The 10,000-nt window shown below is 38.1% G+C and overlaps 1 protein-coding gene and 1 long non-coding RNA gene across 3 annotated transcripts in view; one reads left to right on the forward strand and one right to left on the reverse strand.

Moving 5' to 3' along the window:
* Positions 1-10,000, forward strand: part of LOC123520583 — a 91,625-nt gene that overhangs the window by 40,990 nt on the left and 40,635 nt on the right.
* LOC123520664 overlaps positions 5,165-10,000 on the reverse strand; it is a 6,661-nt gene continuing 1,825 nt past the window's right edge. The window contains exons 2-6 of one of the 2 annotated variants that reach the window (XR_006679331.1): positions 8,871-9,127; positions 7,614-7,748; positions 7,320-7,388; positions 6,745-6,915; positions 5,165-5,665 (exon numbers count right to left, since the gene is read on the reverse strand). This is a non-coding gene — a long non-coding RNA (uncharacterized LOC123520664). Of the gene's footprint in view, positions 5,674-6,744; positions 6,916-7,319; positions 7,389-7,613; positions 7,749-8,870; positions 9,128-10,000 lie in introns of both variants that reach the window. The other variant, XR_006679329.1, reaches the window with a different exon arrangement.

Genomic DNA, 10,000 nt, shown 5'->3' on the forward strand with positions numbered 1-10,000 from the left:
GAGAGAGATTGGTTGTGTACTCACCGGCTTGTTACGAAAGACAATAACAACGAATAAAGTAACAATAGTAATAATAATAATGATAATAACGATAATAATAATAATAATAATAATAATAATAATAATAATAATAATCCTTCAGTAGAATTATATATATAGGTATAATTTATGACTCTCTCTCTCTCTCTCTCTCTCTCTCTCTCTCTCTCTCTCTCTCTCTCTCTCTCTCTCTCTCTCTCTCTCTCTCCTGTATCTGTATCTCTAAGCACAGATATTTGTAAGAGAGAGAGAGAGAGAGAGAGAGAGAGAGAGAGAGAGAGAGAGAGATTGCACATGTAACGCATTTAAAGTGCTGACAAATTCCCAGAGAGAGAGAGAGAGAGAGAGAGAGAGAGAGAGAGAGAGAGAGAGAGAGAGAGAGAGAGAGAGAGAGAGAGTAGATCATAAGAAGAAATGGAGAGAAGTAGGGAAAGAAGAGGAGGAAGAATTATGAGTAGGAGGAAAGAGAGGAGAAAGAGGAACGAAGGGATGTTTTTGGGAGGAGTGGAGGCAAATATGGAGGTAAAGGAGGGAGGAGGAGGAATATGAAGCAGGAGGAGGAGGGGGAGATAACCTGAGGGAGATACGACCTTGGTGGAGGAGTAGGAGGAGGAGGAGGAGGAGGAGGAGAAGGAGGAGGAGGTTTTCATGCTTCGTAATAATCGCATGTAATATGGTTTTCTGTGTGTGTGTGTGTGTGTGTGTGTGTGTGTGTGTGTGTGTGTGTGTGTGCCTTAAATTGAACCACTCTATCATATGCATCCTGTCTGTCTGTTTGCATGTGTGTCGGTTTTTTCTCGTATTTGTTTGTCTGTGTGTCTGATTGGTTGTCTTTTTTCATTTACCTTTTTGTCAGTTTTTTGGGGGACAATTTCTTTTCTATGACTGTCTGTTTATATACTTTTTTATTTCTTTTATTTTGTGTATGTGTCTGTTGGTGTCTTTGTGTCCGTGTATTTATCTCTCTCGCTTCATCCGAGTCTCTCTTGTCTAGTTAATCTGTCACAAGAACCACAAAGACACCTTCAGTACCCGTGTGACACTAATGGAAAGAGAAGTTTTCCTGTTGAAGCAGAAATATTGTAAAACTTTGCTTCAGCTATAGGGATAGCGTGAAGAACCCGTGTCACTTCAGATAGAGGCTTTGGAAAGAGTGTTCCTGGTGTTACAGCTGCGTCACACTGGCACATTTCCCTCAATTTTTGTCTCGTTCTGTTTTGTTTTTATTTATTTTTTTTTCCTCCTTGTCTCGTCAAACGGAAGTAAGTGATCGTCTTCACTGCGGAGGATTGTCGTCAACGTTTGTCAGATGGAAATTCATTGTTTATAATACAAAGAGTAAACATTATTGTAATAAAAGAAAAACAAAGGCTGAAGTGAAGTAGATTTGAAACTGAGAAAGATATCAAATCTCTCAATTTCACTTGTGAAGTAATGGTCCTGTTATATGTTTGGATACACAGCAGCACACAGGGGGCGGCGTGCCTCGCTGCACGTGTACGTACACTTGGCGGCAGGTGTGTGTGTGTGTGTGTGTGTGTGTGTGTGTGTGTGTGTGTGTGTGTGTGTGTGTGTGTCCACTTCTGCACGGTGGACGTGGACCACTGTGACCTGTCTGGCTGGTCGTGGAGAGGCAACGCTTGGAATAAACAGAGCAGCCACTGCCGGCATGTGCCTCAGCGGGGCCGTGTTTGTTTTACTGTTCACCAAAGTGCAGGCGAGCGGCTGTTCGTGTGACGGGGCGCGCTTCAGAAATTGGCGATTTTCAGAAAGAAAAATGTGCTGATGTGACGGCGTCTGTAGTAGTGAAGGAATATTGTCTGTTTGTCACTAAGTTGTAATAAAAAGAGAAGAAAGAAAAAATTGATAATTAAAATCCGTGTAAATTTGAGTAGAGTGCTTGGAAAGTATTGGAGATGCGGCGCAGTGTCTGAGAGTAGTGTGGCAAGGACGCCTTCAGTGTCCAGAGGGAGGGAGACTCGGCACAGTACATGGCGGCACTGATGACACGCCTGACACTCGTGCACCGTTCATGGGACCGTAAGATTCTGGAACACCTCTCTCCGCACCTTCACTACTTTCTAAAGCTTCTAAAGTCTAGACGAAGCTACATAAATTTTTAAGGGTGTTTTTTACTATTTTTATGAGAGATTAACAAGATTTCTGCATTGTCAATAGAAGAAACACTCATTCCAAATGCAGTAATCAATGCTACACAGATTTTGATGAGTGTTTGTAAAGTTATAATGACAGATTAAAAAAAAAAAACATTACTAACAAGAGAAACACTCCTTTCAAGGGTTTGAATCAAAGATACACTGGTTTTCAAGGGTGTTTTACGGCTCTAGTGACAGATTAATTAAAATTCTATATCATTAATAGAAGCATTTCCTCCAAAGCCTATAGTTGAATGTACACGGGTCTTAAGTCTTTTAACAACTCTAGTGATAGATTAACACGACTTCTACATAACTGATAGGAGAAACATCCTTTTCCAACGATTACGGTCGAAATTACATCGGATTTCAAGGATTTTATCTTTTCTGGAGTGTCAGAGTGACTAGATTCCTACATTACTAACAAGAGAAACCTTCTTGAGATCCCGGCTAATCATCTCAGTGGCTCTTGTAATAGTCTTGGTGTGAGAGCAGTGCGTTACTGCCGCGGTCTTCAAGGTGCTGAGTGAGGCACGCACACACACACACACACACACTATTATAACTTGTGATGTTTTTGTTTCCCCATTTTTCACTTTTTGTATAAGAAAGGCACAGAGAGAGAGAGAGAGAGAGAGAGAGAGAGAGATTTTGTCTGCCTTATTAACAAATCCCCTTCACTTATAAGCTAACAAGAACACAAGACAAAAAGAAAAAGAAAGAACGATAAAAAGACGAAATGATATAAAAAGAAAAAAAACAGAATCGAGAATAAGAAAAGAGAATAAAAGTAAGGAGAGAATAAAAAAAACAGGAAAGAAACGAGCATAGAAAGCAACAGATTGATAAAAACAGACGAACAGAGAAATAAAAAGAAAAAAGAAGAAAAGAAAACAGTAGTGAGAGAATATACAACAGAAGAGAGAAGGAAAGGAAAGAAGAGAAGAAACACAGTAGAGAGAATAAAGGAAGGATATAAAGTAAGAGATTGAAAAGACAGACGGTAGAAAAAATGATAAAGAAGGAAGGAAAGAAGAGAAAAGAAAACAGTAAGGAGAAAATAAATAACAGAATAGAAAGAAAGAAAAGAAGAGGAGAAAGAGAAACACTGTATAGAGAATTAACTAGCAGAGATTGAAAAAGACATGTTGACGATTAAAAAAGAAAAAGAAAAAGAAAGAAGAAAAGAAAGCAGTAAGAAGAAAAAGAAAGGAAAGAGAAGAGAATACACAGTAGAGAGAATAAAAACGAAGATATAACGTATGAAATTGAAAAAAAAAAGACAAGTGAAAAAAGAAAAGGAGAAATGAAATGAAACAAGAAAAAGAAAGAAGAGAAGAGAGAATAGAAAACGAGAATATAAAGTTTGAGATTGAAAACAAAAATAGACAGACGAGTGGAAAGAAAAATGAAAAGAAATAGAAAAAGAAGATGAGTTGAAGGAAGAGAGATCGCAGGCATAGAACAAGAAGTGGTGTAATGTTGATCTTCGTGGGATTATCTTGTAGTGTGGATGTGACGAGACAGGAGGAGGGAGTGGTGGGAGGTGACGCAGGAAATGACGCTAGCTTTGTCAGAATATAATGTGTGTGGCAGGTCTCTCTCTCTCTCTCTCTCTCTCTCTCTCTCTCTCTCTCTCTCTCTCTCTCTCTCTCAAAGAAAAAGCAATAAAAATATATAAAAAAATGTAAAGAAAAAGAAAAAAAATCTGGGCGAATGAGGTGAATAAAATCTCTCTCTCTCTCTCTCTCTCTCTCTCTCTCTCTCTCAAACTGAAAGAAAAACAAAAATAAACAAAAATGCAAAAAAAAAAAAAAAAAAATATATGGGTGGGTGAAATAAAAGAAAAATAAATTGATAACCCGAAAGAAAAATAGCGATGAAATATTTGTGTCAGTGAGCGAAGGAAGGAAGGAAGGAAGGAGGAAAGGAAGGGCGTTGCTGATCAAACCAAACAGAACACGTGGGAAACTCTACCAGTGATTATAAAGCCTGTGACTTTAGCGACCTTCACACCAGGCGGCGCGGAAAGACTGCTGCTGATCACGTTAGCGACACGTTATGGAGCAGAAATTAGTCATTACTTTGAATCATCCCAGCGCTGCGCCTCCACTACATTTCAAGGAGTCCGGTGAAGTGACACGGGTTTTTAAGGTTAATTTTAAGGTTCTAGTGACAAATTAACATTTCTACATTATGAATAGGAAAAAATGCACTTAGAAAACTGCTCATCATCTCATTGGCCTTTGAGAATCATCGTGGTGAACTGACACGGGTTTATAAGGGTGTTTTTAAGGTTCTAGTGACAGATTAATGAGACTTTTACATTATGAACAGGAGAAACACTGAAAACCGCCTGACCGTCTGTCTATGTCAGCTTTCAAAAGGGCCAAGTTGTAGTGACACAGGTTTTCTCTTTAGGGGTGTCACATTGATAATAAGACAGTAACAGTAACTTTGTGTCATGCATGTTTAAATATTTTCAGTCATTTGATATTAAACTGAGTCCAGCATGTGATTCTTTATTATTCCCGTAATCAGCCATAAATACCTCATCTCCCTTTCATCATTGTGTGGACAGGCTCCAGAGCTCCAGATGAAAAGAGAACATAATATAAACATACCTGGTGTATATATACGAGTACCTTCCTTCATGTTTAAAGGTCTTCAGACCCATTATGTACATTTGCAACTTTACCTTTATTATAAATCTTTCTTTGCTTCATCAAGATTATCTTTAAAATTTGCATTTACCTGACTGAGTACTTCAATTTTATGTTTCTCTATAAGTGACATAGAGACACAATAGCCAAAGCATAAAGATAATGGTTCACACTTACATTCACCACTACTTTTCTAATTATTATTCCCAATTTTAGAAGATAACTTAAATAACTGTGGCAATTATGTGACATGGTATTATTCCTAGTCTCTATACTCTATGAGGAAGAGAACGGAAAAACCATTACTGGGGTCCTGCAGTTTATTGACGAGCACCTGCTTCTATCAACTCTTCTTCCATTAGTTTGCAACATTTGCCAAACACCCTTACATGACTAAGCAAGGGCAGTTTTTCACATGTCTTTTCTACAAGGGTAGCAAAACTAAATGTGTTCAAGTTTGAGATGGCATTTGTCATTGCACCAACAATCTTAAGTGTGTCTGTACTTGCAGGTTCATTATTGTCCCGTTTTCTTTTTCTTGTCGGTGTTCATTTAGGGCCGGGGGAGGCACCAGGTGATGGCTGTGTTGAGTTTCCCTGTACTGGAGCTGGTGTTGGACTTGATGAAGCAGGTGATGGAGTTGGAGATGATAGAGATAGCGTATCCTTACTGTTGGATGTTCCAGTCCTAATCATAATGTGGATCACATCTTGGCCTGAAGATCCAATGTCCAATGTTGAGGTTTCAGTAGAAAGAAATAAGTCGTCCTCCTCAAGGCTGCATCCCTCAGGCTTGCACATCTCAATGCTGGCCACCTGAGGAGAAATGCATATCAATATTTAAAATTAAATGAAACTGACAGTGGATACAGCATACAATGATGTGAAATAATACAGCATGTATTGCACTGCAGTTTCACTCTACTGGTATGTAAGTTGAGTAAATGAGTTCAATGCAAGGTACACGAGTTGAGTAAACTGGTTCAATGGTAAAAGTACAAGATAACTTGGATTTGGAAACAAAGGTGCAACGAGCAGCAGTTGTTGAAACCAAGACTGTCTCAACATGCACCTATATCTGAAATTAAGGTGCAGGCGGCTGCAAATCAGCAAAAATCTATAAAAAAAAGTGTTGTGATATCAATTTTATATAGTTCTACTTTGATTTTAGAACATCACACACAGGAATGTGAGCAAGTGTAGAGGTTTATGTACAGTTTTTCCATATAGATAAGTTTACCTTTATGGCTTAATATTGTTTCCAATATTTGGACGACAAAAACAGGGTTCTAACCTAAGTGATACCTAACACCAATTAAATGGTAATATACTACAGTATTATATTTAATTTAGTATATACACTATAGACTTTACACAACTTTCTCCCAATTGTATGAAATCCTTGACAGTGTAAAACAGTTTCCATGGATGTCAAGCTAAGCAAAATCTACAACTAGTTGTTGTAAATGGTGTCGCATGACACTAAGTTGCAGGAAAAAGTGCCTGCGTGACACCCGCTCAACTGTACATGTGGTTGAGAAGTTGTCAGGTGGCAAACTCATGTACAACATTCTTATTCATACTACATATTAGCCATCTTCTCAAATTGGGAATGGTGGCAATTATGACCTCTGAAGAGGTATACATTTTGCATAGTATGGTAGTATTCATGGATGGAGAAAGAGAGAGAGAGAGAGAGAGAGAGAGAGAGAGAGAGAGAGAGAGAGAGAGAGAGAGAGAGAGAGAGAGAGAGAGAGAGAGAGAGAGAGAGAGAGAGAGAGAGAGAGAGAGAGAGAGAGAGAGAGAGAGAGAGAGAGAGAGAGAGAGAGAGAGAGAGAGAGAGAGAGAGAGAGAGAGAGAGAGAGAGAGAGAGAGAGATATGCTTACTTGAGTCTTCTGTCGCTCCTTACGAACCGTAACATGACTAGTTGGGTTCTCATCAGCTTCCCTTGGCCTTGTTTTACTCGGAGCCCCAGATCTTTCTTTGAGGATGAGGAATTGCTCCATTGGCATTCTCATGTGTTTGAGTTTTCTCTTCAAAGACATTCTCCAACATTTCTGGAAAGAAATTATGACTTCATCCAGCTCACTTTGCCAGTTTTTTGTCTCATCCTTTAACTTGACAAATTTGAACCCTCCACATAGACTGCTTAGAAATTTACTACAACCTCAGGTTAGGTTAAGTTACTTTCATTACATTTCATAGTGAGAAAGAGAAAAAAAAAAAGTCCTTTAGTGTCTTGTATTTTCTGATAATTATTTTCATTGTAATTCAATAGCTCCTGAGAGGGAGTGAAACTGAATATTTATATATATATATATATATATATATATATATATATATATATATATATATATATATATATATATATATATATATATATATATATATATATGTGTGTGTGTGTGTGTGTGTGTGTGTGTGTGTGTGTGTGTGTGTGTGTGTGTGTGTAAGCACTTACAGGATCCCCAAGAAAGGGATATGCTAGGAAGAGTTGATGATATTGTTGTATCCTCTTCTTGATGGAGTTCTGAAATAACAGAAAAAATAAAAGTAAACAATGATATGGTGTTCATAAATCAGGATCAATATTCACCAAGAGAAATGACTTTTAAGAAAAAAGAAAAGCCAAAGTGTTTGAGTTACACACTCCCAAACAAGATCATTTGGCATATATCTAATGACATCTGTATCTACTCAGCTCTCTTCATATCTTTCATCAATCCTTATCACTAATGGTGCATACTATACTTACATTTGGCCTCTTTCATTGAGGTCACTGGTGATTGCATTGATCACCATTTTCCAATACCGGGATTTTGGCTTATAGTCAGTGGGTTTATTTTTTGTTGCCAAAACCACTCTCATGTTTGGTGGAAAAGCTGGAAGTCTGAAATTATACACAGGTAATTGTTTTCCATACAGTGTTTGCTGGATGAATCATAGGAGTAGTCTACACACAACTAATGGCTTCCTTAGAGTGGGAAATGGTGGTGTGTACTGTTTACAGACTTGGTAACAGTATTTTTTGCTCTGTGCATTTTAAGACTAATAACTGAATGCAATACTTTCTCTTCAATTTGAGCAACTAAGTAAAAATAAGTTTTTTGTGAAAATAAGTAATATTTATCAGTAATAATAGCAACAGTATGTTACTGCACAACAAAAATAGTAAATTTTAATATCAGTTAATCACTTTATGTTTTCCATTTATAATATTTCATACAAAGAAATTCATTACATGTATTTTAGAAAACTATGGTCTGCCTTAAATTATCAAGCTTTTTACAAATGAAAAGTAAACAACATGAATTAGTGCATGCTGGTTTTCATTTATTAAGTTTGGCCAGTTATCACATGTACTCCCTCTTCCCTTCACAACAAAATGAGGCCCCATTTTTATACCATATATTTGTCTGCTGCTGGTTCCCCAGCCAGCCCTTCACTCATGGAATGAGCTCAGAGTTCATGCTGACCAATCTTTGGGTAGAGCTGAGATCACTTGCACACCCACACACCATGAAAGTGAGATGACCTCAGCCTACAACCCATACCTAACATGCTTAGGGTCAACATGTAGAGAGACACGCCCTGAGCCTCTCTGCTGCCTGGGATTTGCACCTGGGTCCTCCACATTGTGAGCTCAGCACACTAACTAACTTCACCATGGCAACGTGTGTGTGGTTTTATCAATGTAACTCCAACCTACCTACTAATTCTGAATACATGTCTATCCATCTATATACCAAAGCTGCTTTCCTTGTAAAAAAGAGGGTTAGTTAAGACAAGGCATAACCTCAGAACTTTACTTCTGTAGCTTCCCTAGTTTGTTCCTGGGGTGGCTCTATATAGAGGATGAGACCCAAACCCCTTCATTCCAAAATATATATAATAATAAAAAAAAATCATACATTATCTCTCTCTCTCTCTCTCTCTCTCTCTCTCTCTCTCTCTCTCTCTCTCTCTCTCTCTCTCTCTCTCTCTCTCTCTCTCTCTCTCTGATCCTACTTACCTGTAACCTTCAAGATCACACCAGGTGAGTTGAGGGACACATGAAGTGCTGTTTCCAGGAGAGGCAGGTGCACCCTCAGGAACCTCCTGGCCATGAACTTGTTGCTGTTCCTGCTCCTGGCATGATGGTGCTGACACTCCTTTCTTCAATTTTTCTAGCTCTTCAAAGAAATTTGATCCTGTCCTCTATAGAAGGAACCAGTGGCTCAGATGCCATTTCTGTTAGCGGCAGGAGTTGTGGCCCATCTATTTTGTTCTCTAAGAAAAGAATGAAAATGGTGTTGTGATGTTTGGTAAATCAAGCAATAATAATGACAAATTACCTTTTTTTTCACCATTCATTTCTTTGCTTCTTCCTCTTTCTTCATGTCACACAAAGCTGCTGAATGACAAGAAGCATTTCCATACACCCAGACTTTATATAATTCATAAGTACATTATCACTGTCATGTACCACCTAATGGTACAGATTTATAAACCAGTAGACTATCTTCAAATATGTGCAATGGAATCAGTGTGTGTGTGGCACAAGTCCATACCACTGGGTGATGAGTAGCAGTGATGTGATAAGCAAAACAATACAGTGTGAGACTTTACCTGAACTTATCAACTGGTGAAACAATATGACAAATGACAAAGTTTCAAGATGGCACAGGTATGTGTACCGTACCATTCAGGTACCTACAAAAATTATTTGTACTTATACCTCTACATCAGAAGTGTGGGATTACTTGTATTATGTAATCAAGTACTCTTCCCTCTCCCCCTCCAATCATCTTTGTAATCCTCACATTAAGCAGAACATGTCCCTCTCAGTAATCATCCTCTGCAAACTAGCAACAAGCCAGATATCATTTTATCAAATATTTACATACATATATACATTTTTTAACATGCCATTATGGCTGTTTATGGGGTCACCAGGCAGGCTTTGCAAATCTAAGTGGACCTTGGTGGATATTTACCAACGTTACTAACTTTCTAACCTAACCAACCAAATGTAACCAAACATAACCTAACCCAGGGGTGGGCAAACTTTTCAGTGCTAGGGCCAAATTAAAGAAAAATCACAATCTTATTGGGCTGCATACTATATTAACCCATGTCATTAATATTTAAGATACAAAATAA

The sequence above is a fragment of the Portunus trituberculatus genome, chromosome 7, assembly GCF_017591435.1.
Source record: "Portunus trituberculatus isolate SZX2019 chromosome 7, ASM1759143v1, whole genome shotgun sequence".
In the NCBI taxonomy this organism is placed as follows: domain Eukaryota; kingdom Metazoa; phylum Arthropoda; class Malacostraca; order Decapoda; family Portunidae; genus Portunus; species Portunus trituberculatus.